At 40.6% G+C, this 10,911-nt stretch overlaps 2 pseudogenes across 1 annotated transcript; both read left to right on the top strand.

The window, feature by feature from the left end:
* Positions 1-4,222: 4,222 nt before the first annotated feature.
* On the top strand, positions 4,223-6,026 carry LOC143633070 (pentatricopeptide repeat-containing protein At2g15690, mitochondrial pseudogene; annotated as a pseudogene).
* Positions 6,027-6,829: 803 nt separating this feature from the next.
* On the top strand, positions 6,830-10,520 carry LOC143633047 (serine carboxypeptidase 1-like; annotated as a pseudogene). The gene is made up of 8 exons (XR_013153617.1): positions 6,830-6,866; positions 6,938-7,209; positions 7,295-7,476; positions 9,606-9,714; positions 9,833-9,939; positions 10,037-10,132; positions 10,200-10,305; positions 10,377-10,520. The product of XR_013153617.1 is annotated as a serine carboxypeptidase 1-like (transcript).
* Positions 10,521-10,911: the final 391 nt, after the last annotated feature.

The raw sequence follows: 10,911 nt of genomic DNA, 5'->3' as shown, positions 1-10,911 counted from the left end.
CAGATCGTCATACTCCTTCATACGCATGTTGTATTCCCATCCGACATTAAGCCCGTGCAGGGGGTGCTCCTCAACTGATCGTTGGGCCTTCATATACTCCACCCCTTCCTCAAAGCCAACCTTGCGGCCAGCTTGAGAAAAGGTGTTGAGCAAGATAGCAAGACTATCTATCAATTTCAGCCCCTCCTTGATATGGTCAATAACCTATCAAACATAAGAAGAACGAAACTTCCAACAAAAATGGACAAAGAAAGAAGGAAAATAAGAATAAAATGAGGAAGAACATACCAAAGCAAGACCCTCGGTCATCAACCATTTCCTTTCCCCTTCAACCTTCGTGGTCCGGGTGTTCAACTCCCGATACCCGTCGGCCAATTGCAAATTGTCTTCACGAAATTTGGCCGCGCGCTTCTCCAGCTCATCATGAGCTTTCAAGAGAGCAGTGTTGGCAGCCTTCAGTTCCACCGCCCTCTTCTCCATCTCCTCCGCCTGCTCTTTCCGTAGCTCGGTCTCCTCCTCAAAAGCTTGGATCCAGTTACCCTGTTTGGTAACCTGAATCTCCAAGGCAGTGTTAGCTTCGAGGGCTTTGGCCAAGTCTGCTTCCTTCCGCTTCGTATCATCCCGGGTAGCCATGAGAAGGGCGTTTTGTTTCTTGCACGCCTCCTCCCATTGGCGAGCAGCGGCAGTTTGGCGGTCTTTTTCAGCTTGGAGGCAATTTCTGCGTCCTTTATCTTCCACTGTGCAGTGTTAACATTAAGGCGCTGCTCCTCAGCGTTCTTCTTAGCCTTCTTAGTAGCCCGAGACATTTCACCCCATTTTTTTCCCATGGATTGCCACTCTCGCAAAATCACTTGTCTGTTGGCTACAATGTTAGCCAAGACAAGATTAAAGCTGCGGGCGAGATCATGGCAGGGACGACCATGCTGGAAGGCGCGTTCGGCAGGCGGTACACCGCGGCTAATGAACTCAGCACAGACGTCCTGGTCCGTAAAACGAGACCCTTGCGCTAAAGTCCAATGCGGGATGTACATTGGTCATCCTCCCTGAGATTCACCACTCCATAATAGTCATCGCTGGAGAACTGGGAGTGCGAAGCCTCTCCACCACCCGCTTGGCGAGGTAGTGAAGAAAATGTGAAGTGGGGAGGATATTGCGGCGGGGAAAGCGGAGTCTGATGAGGCAAATCCTTTGTCTGCGGCAAGTCGGCACCTTAACCGGTTCTTTTCCCTTTGAACCGGACGCGTCATCAGATATGACGTTAGCAGGAGGAGGAGATGGTGGCTTCTGTGTTGAGTGTTGACACACCCTTGTCGAGCGTGTCAGTTGTTTATGCGAATAATAAACAAAAGTGTTAGAATAAAAAACACAAAAAATAAAGAGAAGCGTTGCATTTTGATAACTTACGGGCAAAGGCCTGCATCAACTCCCTTACATGGTCCCCAAGACGGACGTTTTTCGGGCCAGACGCCTCTTCTTCTTCTTCTTCTTCTTCTTCTTCTTCGCGGGCTCTTCCTCAGCATCTGCGTGACTGGGATCCGCTTCACTTGCTTTAGAAGCCAGGTGCTTCATTTTCTTCTCCAGATCTGATAAGGCACATAGAACATCCGAAGTTTCAGGCGTGTTGTCAATATAATATTCTTCGCGGGACGATGATTCGTCACTGGAGGACATAAGTACAATCACCCCGTCCAAAGTTGAAGCATTTAATGGGAGTGGGTTTAAGGAAAACACAACTAGCTGGAATATAGCCTCAGAAACCACGGGATCCGCACGTACTGCCTGAGGAAACAGGAAGTGATCCTGGGTTTCGTCCAAAATTGGCAGAGCCGCCGCATCGCGGATGCGCTTATGTGGCAGCCCATTGTCTTCTCCGACAGGGCGTCAAGCATGGACCCCTCACCATAAAAAATCATGAGTGAAAAGCTCCGAAACAAAGTACGGGGAATAAAGAAAACACTTATTTTCATCCGCGTTTTGAAAGAAGGGCTCCAAATCTGGGTATGGCCACAAACGGATCATACCTGCCCACACAAGGGCTTCCTCAGGAATGGCCCGCATCGGTGTCGGTCTGGAAACCAACGTCCTAAATCACTATTGACCCTCAAACAAGGCAATGTTTAGGTCCAGAAGCTTCTCATTGGCAGGACGGCGGACCATAGTGATCAGGATGAAGTCCTCCCGCATCTAGAAGAACTTCGTCCTCCAGTCGTAGGCACTGTGAGGTGGCTCGGTTCCGATAACCCTCTTGGCCACAGAGACGCAGTTAAACCATCCGTCACGGCTGTGCATTTTGTAAAAAACGGAGAACTTGTCAACCTTGGGCACAATGTCGTTCGCTCTACACACGAATTCAAAGTGACAAATCCGCATTAAGCCAAAAGGATGAACCCGTGAATGGTTTATCCCATGGCAAGTTAAAACGTTTCCGAGGAACTTGGTTATCGGAAACCGAAGATTCCCCGACGAAAAGCACTCAGCATACATGACCATCTTGCCGGATGGAGGCTTGTCGGTAGTGGAACCGGCAGCAGGAAACTCCGGTTCCCACTCCGACGCTATCCCATACGTAGCAATAAATTTCTCGAACTCAGATCGTTTCCAATTAATCTCAACCGTTTCGATAGACGGTGAAGATGAGGCTTTCTTGTCACCAGCCATTATATCGGATGGAAGAGGGAAACCACGAGTAATTGTGAAAAATGGAAACAAAGAATCTGATACTCGAGAGAGAATTAAGAAGAAGATGAACGATTAGGGGTGATAAAAGATTCAAAGGGGATGCAACCGCCCTATTTATACCCATCGCAATTAATGTGATTGGAGTGTCGACAGTGGAGAGATAAAAGAGGGTCCAATAAGGATACGCCAAGTCACGCGGGAAAAACAAAAAACGAAAAAGGTGTACAGGGGAGTACAGTTGATAGCCGGCATAAACATCACATCAACTGTGCAGCTCCTGCAAGCTGTCACATCGTCCTTTTTCATAGTTATCCTCACAAACATAAAATATCTCCACCAAACGCAAAAATTCGAAAAAATCCCCAAAAAATATCTTAAGTCCAAAATTTCTCCCGCATAAAACTTCACACGGAAGAAATAATGGACTAGGGGACTTATAGAGGTAGGGTAGCAAAAAGACCCAAATACCCCTAAAAAACCACCCGCGGGTGGAAGAGGACTCCCACAAAAGTCACCCGCGAAACATGTTAATCACCCGCGTAACTCAAGTCAGATGGAGAACAATAATAAGCTCCAAAGACTATTTGCGGGAGAATTCAGGCGCCCTAAGAAGTCATCCACAGGGTACTATTCCCACCCGCGAAGATGGCCAGAAGGTGACGTCAGAGGGACAACTGTAATTAACTAACTTTCTTCTAGAAGATTTGTCGAGATCTTTCCTTGGAAAGCACGTGACGTAACAACCAATGAAGAAAGGACAAATGGCGGGTTTGTTATAACTGTGCACATGGCAATTAAGGCTCGTCCTATCATATGCGGACACGTGTCCAGGTTGTTACGAAAGCATCTTCTGGAAAGGGACAGCTGGACCAATAATATTCCCTCAATCATTCGGCTATAAATACCGTCATCATCTCCATGAGGTATTCGTTCACGCTTAACTCTCACTCTAAATACTTAGTACCTTTCTCTCCTTAAGATCAGTACTTATTCTCACGCCGGAGGGTGGTTACGGAAAGACCCCCTTGTCCTTCCCGTAACAAGCTCACGGTGGTTTTTTTGCCGGTTTTCGTCATTTAACTTGGGAGATTGAGCTTGTATCGTTAGTTTGGTAATTGTTTGACCTGAATCCTGTGGACTCATTGATCTAACCCCTCAGGGATTAGATCCTTGTTTCTTTAGTTGTGGTGAACGATGGTGTAGCGGCGGAGATGGTAGGTTATGGTGGTGGCAGTGGTGATAAAACACAATTTGGCAAAAACACAATTTAATAAAACATAATTTTCATAAAACACGATTTGTAAAAAACATTATGGACCATAATACCCCTAACACCCTTTTGTTTTAATGAATTCCTACCATTTAATCTTGCCATCTATTGCATAATTGAGTGGCTAAGATTATTTCCTAACCTTACTAGAAAAACTAACTTCTTATTATAACTCAACCCGCTAATCTTATTTAAAAAAGACACACACAACATGATTAACACAAATACCAAAGTAATCAAATCCGAACAAAACTCGGAGCTACCATACCCGACCCGTGAACCCCATATTAATCCATCTCTCACCTCATTTCACACATATCATATTATTAGGGTTTAACACCACTAACCTCATCAATGGCTTCTCTAATGGCGATTCGCTGAGCCACTTCTTCATCATTCAAGGTACGATCTTTACACTCCTCCATCTTCACCCATAACGCTCTCAACTCATTCTCCACGTCAGCCGCTCCAAACCACTTCAATTCACACCCACACCCACAACCTCAATCAAACCCTAATAATCAATGGAACCCACAACCCAATCACTGGAATAATAATAATCCAAATCAAGGATACCCAGTTCGCCAAAATTACCCACCAAATGTTCCCAATCAAAACCCTAATCAAAGGCCCAATTTTTACCCACAAAATCAGTACCAAAACCCTAATCCTAATTATCGTCAAACTCAAAATTATCCACCACCACCACCACAACAAAACCCTAATTCTAGTGTCAAGAAAGTTGATTTGTTGAGTGTGTGTAAAGAGGGAAAGCTTAAGGAAGCTATTGAGTTACTGGGGCAAGGTGAACTTGCAGATGCTGAATGTTTTCATGTTCTGTTTGGGTTATGTGGGAAATTGAAGAAGCTTGAGGAGGCTAAGAAGGTGCATGATTACTTTTTGAGGTCGAGTTATCGAGGGGATGTGCAGTTGAATCATAAGGTGATTGATATGTATAGTAAATGTGGGAGTATGGTGGATGCTCGCCGGGTGTTCGATCATATGCCTGAGAGAAATATGGATTCCTGGCATTGTATAATTAACGGGTATGCTGGGAACGGTTTAGGGGATGAAGGGTTGGAGATGTATGAGCAGTTGAGGAATGTTGGGTTACAACCGAATGAAGAGACTTTTCTTGCGGTTTTGGATTCTTGTGCTGGTGCGGATGCTATTGAAGAGGCGTTTCTACATTTTGAATCGATGCAGAAAGAGTATGGAATTAGCCCTAAAATGGAGCATTATTTGGGTTTGATCGGTGTGTTTGGGAAACCGGGGCATCTTGCTCAAACCTTGGAGTACATCGAGAAGCTTCCGTTTGAACCCACGTTAGAAATATGGGAAGCTGTAATGAACTATGCTAGAATTCATGGAGATGTTGATCTTGAAGACCGAGCAGAGGAGATACTAATCAAGTTTGACCCATCAAGAGCCGACCCCAAGAAAATCCCGACCCCACTTCCTAAAAAGTATACTGCTATCAGCATGCTCGAGGGTAAGAACAGGGTTGGTGAGTTTAGAAACCCGACACTTTACAAAGATGAAGAGAAGTTTAGGGCTGCTAATAAAGAACAGAGTTATGTACCGGATACTAGATATGTTCTTCATGATATTGATCAAGAAGCTAAAGAGCAGGCTTTGCTTTATCATAGTGAACGGTTGGCGATCGCTTATGGGTTGATATCAACTCCAGCAAGAACCCCGTTAAGGATTATTAAGAATCTTCGTGTTTGTGGTGATTGTCACAATGCCATCAAGATTATGTCAAGGATTGTGGGCAGGGAGTTGATTGTTAGAGATAATAAGAGGTTTCATCATTTCAAGGACGGAAAGTGTTCTTGCGGGGATTACTGGTGAAAGGTGTTAAGTGTTCCAAAATGATGTGGTTATGATCTGCTAGATTATGCTTGAAACATTAACAGAGAGATCATTGTTCTAGTGCTAGCAATGGTTATGGTTTTATCGTGGCCAAATAGGGCTAGTGATGATGTTTGGCGGTTTATTACTTTATTGTTCACTACATACATTGTCATGTATTAAGTTTTAGATATCCTCTTTTGTTATATTTAATCCTAGCTTTATCGTTGTAAACGGTTTCACTCGCTGTTTGATACTAAACAATACATGACGGACAAGTAATGGAAATTAAATAACATCAACACATAGTGAAGTCTTTCATATGTAATATAAAACCAGCATCCTTGTATCAAGCGTATGTTTTTATCTTTTGTTTTCCAATCAATGAAACATGGGTTTTATCACTAAAAACTGTATTATAATCAAGGACAAACATAGTAATTTCCCACATAGGTATATATAAATGTTTCTGTAAAATCTAAATAGCAGAACATAACTACAATCAATGAAGAACGCATTTCAATTGTCTATTCATTTTAGCCTACTTGTGTTTGTGTATTGCTATGGTGGCGATGGTTATGACCCTCTTGAGAACGCTTTAAAGATCCAACGTTCAAGAAGATCGGCACTGAATCATGTAAGCAACGAAGATCACTCAGTTAAGTATTCATGCTCACCGGTCTACATGGCCCCAAAAGATGGGTTGAATGATGCTGACAAGATATCAGAGTTGCCAGGTCAGCCAGCCGGAACAGACTTTGACCAGTACTCGGGGTACGTGACCGTTGACCCGTACCATGGAAGAGCTCTATTTTACTATCTTGCAGAGTCACCAGTCAACGCTTCCACTAATCCTCTTGTACTCTGGCTCAATGGAGGTAGTAACAGTAATAATATATGCTTTTTTTCAAGTCATTTGTATTCATGAAGTAAAATATGATACTAATCGTAACAGGGCCGGGCTGCTCTTCATTTGGAAATGGGGCCATGATGGAACTTGGACCATTTCGAGTCAATGCTGATAATATGACACTGTCACATAACAAATATGCATGGAACAAAGGTAAGACATGTCACATGTGTGTGTGTATGTGTGTGTAATATTTTTGAAATGATGGACTGTAACCTTTGCAGTTGCACATGTCCTTTTTCTGGAATCCCCTGCTGGAGTTGGATTTTCTTATTCAAACACGTCATCAGATTATGTGACCGATGATGTACACACCACAAAAGATTCATATACGTTTCTAGTTAACTGGTTAGAAAGATTCCCGGAATTCAAAACTAGAGATTTTTACCTCATGGGAGAAAGCTATGCAGGGCATTACGTGCCTCAACTCGCACAGTTAATTCTTGGAAAAAACAAGATCACGAATCAAACTGTCATTAACCTTAAAGGAATCGCGGTAAGTATTGGATTAATTTACTGGTAATCTTAAACTATTTGATGATACTGAATATAAGAATGAACATGTTCATGTAATGCTTCAGATTGGAAACGCATATGTTGATGATGAAACAGCAAACACAGGAATGTTTGATTATTTCTGGTCACACGCGATCATTTGTGATGAAATTCATCAGGGAATCATTTCCAACTGCAACTTTTCCCAGGGTGCAACCGTAACAGATGCATGTATTGACTATCAATGTAACACCCCAACCCGGAATAGGCTAGCGTGTCACCATTACAGATATCAAATCAATGCACAACCCAAAAAAAAATAAAAATTAAAACAACCTAAGTCATATTATTAAACCAAAATGAATTAACTTTTTATAAGATTGAACTTCATTAGTCTCTCTCATCACTAACCTTCCTGAGTCCCAGATTACCTGTAAACAAATAAGAAAAACACAACAAAGAAAATACGGCTGAGCCAAAAATTGCCCAGTAACGGAAAGAACAATAGTATAAGTAAGGACAGACGTAAGAAAATAAATATACGAACTTCAGTTCAAACTCGAAACCAACCCTTTTTACTGAAACATATACTTAATGAAACTCGGAGGTATGATCTGACACTTGGCCGGAACAAAATCAAACGCATACGGAAGCATATCAGAAACATATCGTAACATATACAAACATCAAACCACGTGACTACACATATCAAAAACTCAAAGTCACGTGAAATGGAAGCACCCACGAGCCAAAACATAACAGACTGATACACAGCTAGCTAGTCCATGCACCTATGAGACGGTGAGCGTGGCGTACACCCATTATTCCATCTCCATATAACAAACGCAAACTCAGAGCTAAGATCGATCTATTCGCCTCTAGGGGCCAAAGTGCTACGTAAGCACTAACTAGAGACGCCGTGAACTTTTATTACGCATTGTCATGATAAGTGCATGCCGTTGACGCCCATACGACATTTCAGACATGCTCGGGTGACAGAGTACAAAAGCAAATTTCATATAACTAAACATATTAAAAAGGGAACATGCAATAAAGAGTACAAAATATATAATGTATTGCATGCTACAAAAATATAATATAACATAACTGAACTCAAAATATAACCGAAACGTAACGAAAATCCGTACTACAAAGTAACGGATTAGAATTTATACTATGAGTGAAAGAAACCAGAAACCGTACCTTAGTTGTTAAGCAAAAGTAACCAAATTGGCTCGACTTCAAAAATTATGAGGACCTATGGTTTATTTACATTTTAATTTAGATATACGAACATAAATTACGATGCATGATTCGTTGATTTTTTCCTGGGATGACTCTTTTAAGAATCCATAAAACGTTTTTGGTCATATGCTTATTTCGGTGGTTTATATAAGATTATTAAAGCTTTCAAAAAAAAAAATAATAAGTACCAATAAGTAAATATTGAACTTTAATTCTCTACCTCATTATAAGGGAATAAAGTAACTGGATTCGAAATATTATTTATTCATTTACTTATAATCACAAAGACTTTCATGTTTAATTTATTCATAAAACATCCAAGTTTCAAATTTTGATTTAAAGTCATACGTACAGGCTGCCATATATATCATTATGGTGCTTCTGTTAACTTTAGCCTATATACATTAACATGCACGTGAACACTACAACCTATTAAATTTTAATCTGAAACTAGTCAGTTAGCAAGCAACACACGTGAACCCTTTTCCTCTTTTCTTTAATAACATGCATGGGTTATCAATAAGTATAGTTTCTATTTAAACAATTTTTTCTATAGCCGGAACAAATCAACGATCATACGCACACATCCGAACAACTAAATTAGGCGTACATGCCAGAGGAAAAGGAGCGGACGCTTACCTTAGCTGTCAAACAAGTCGGTGATGTACGTAAACGTGACAGCGACTAAATCGGTTTCTCTCAACAAAACAAATCGAAGGTGGAACTTGAACGGTGGTGGTACGTGATGCGGACGGTGACTTACTCGCGGAGAGAGAACGGCGGTCGGTGCTTGAGGGAAACAGAAACGAGTGGCAGTGCACGGCTTATGCCGCCGAAACTAAATGCGAACTAACGAAGACGCCGTTGGTGTCTGACTTGCAGCGGGCGTTGGTGTTATACTGGCGGCAGGTAATCTTCGCAGTTAGGCTATTTTAGGTGGTGGTGGTGAGGGAGAGAGTTTGAGGATGTTTAAAAAGAAACAAATTGGTCATCTGATCTCTATCTATCCGGAAATTTTGAATTTGAATAAGCCAACAAGATGAGGATTGGAAAATAATAAATAATAATAATAATAATAAACATGTGCTCCAGGTTTTAATTTTCAAACTATTATTATATAAACATTAATATACCCTATTTTGTAAAAACTAGAATTTACGGGTATTACAATCAAAGTCAGACAGTCGCTGCTAAAAGCAACATCTTCATCTATGATATCTATTCCCCTTTATGCTCACCATTCAGCAATAGCACCCCATAAGTAAGATCTGATCTAAACAGACATGTTTGGAGATATATATATATATATATATATATATATATATATATATATATATATATATTCACACTAATGTAAATACTTGACATAACTGATACAGATATCAGGATTTGATCCATGCACTGACACTTATATTCTTGGATACCTGAATAGTCCTGTTGTATAACAGTCACTTCATGCAAAACCGGTTCAATGGGAATCGTGCAAGTAATACACTAATACCAACATTTATCTCAAAAGATGTTTATAAATTAAAAAACACGCAAACTATGAAATGCGTTTACAATCTTTTTACATAACGCAGCAAGCCCATCGGCCTAAACTGGAAGGACATGCCTTTCACAGTGTTGCCTGTGATCCAGGATCTAATGGCCAGTGGTATCAGTGTTTGGATCTACAGGTAACTAAGTTTAATAGTATACTTAACCGATTGTAACATAACAAAAAACACGACTCATAAATTGCAGTGGAGATACAGACGGGAATGTGGCAGTGACGACAACTAGGTATGCTATAAACAAACTACAAACATCTGTCAAGATACTGTGGTACCCATGGATGTACCAAGGAGAGGTATATCTGGTCCTTTTTCTAATATCAAATGATAGATTAAAACTTACTTACTTATGTTAATGTTATGTTAGGTTGGTGGATATGTTGTGGGATACGAAAACCTGACATTTGTGACCATAAGAGGATCTGGACATTTTGTGCCAAGCTACCAACCAGGGCGTGCTCTTGCAGTCTTCACTTCTTTCTTGGAGGGAAAGCTTCCTACCGATCACTAACTAAACTTCTAGAATACATAGTATGTTAAGATTGTTCTTCAAACAACTTAGTTATACTGTTGTTGTATTACATCCCTGATGTTTACACCTTCTAGTTGGAATCAGTATTGTAACATTCTTGAATTTCAAGTGTTTGATTCGTTAGTCGTTTAGTAATCGAATGGTCAAATTTAATAATACGTGCGCATTTAGTTTTATATTGTATCATATATCAATTATTTTTCCTAGTTGGTAATACAAAATTTCTATGTGAAATATGCTATTCTAATTCATTTTGTTATTACATGGGAAATCGTAAATATAACATGTTAGAACCGGAGAACGTTAAGATAATTATTTTAATCATAGTAACATAATTAATTATGTCACACAAATTATTTAACAACTTTTC

The sequence above is a fragment of the Bidens hawaiensis genome, unplaced genomic scaffold (assembly GCF_021521415.1).
Source record: "Bidens hawaiensis isolate Kalapana, Puna unplaced genomic scaffold, B.hawaiensis_p1.1 tig00006607_1, whole genome shotgun sequence".
Classification (NCBI taxonomy): Eukaryota; Viridiplantae; Streptophyta; class Magnoliopsida; order Asterales; family Asteraceae; genus Bidens; species Bidens hawaiensis.
Note: the sequence above shows the minus strand (reverse complement) of the source record. Positions and strands in the feature narration are given on the sequence as shown.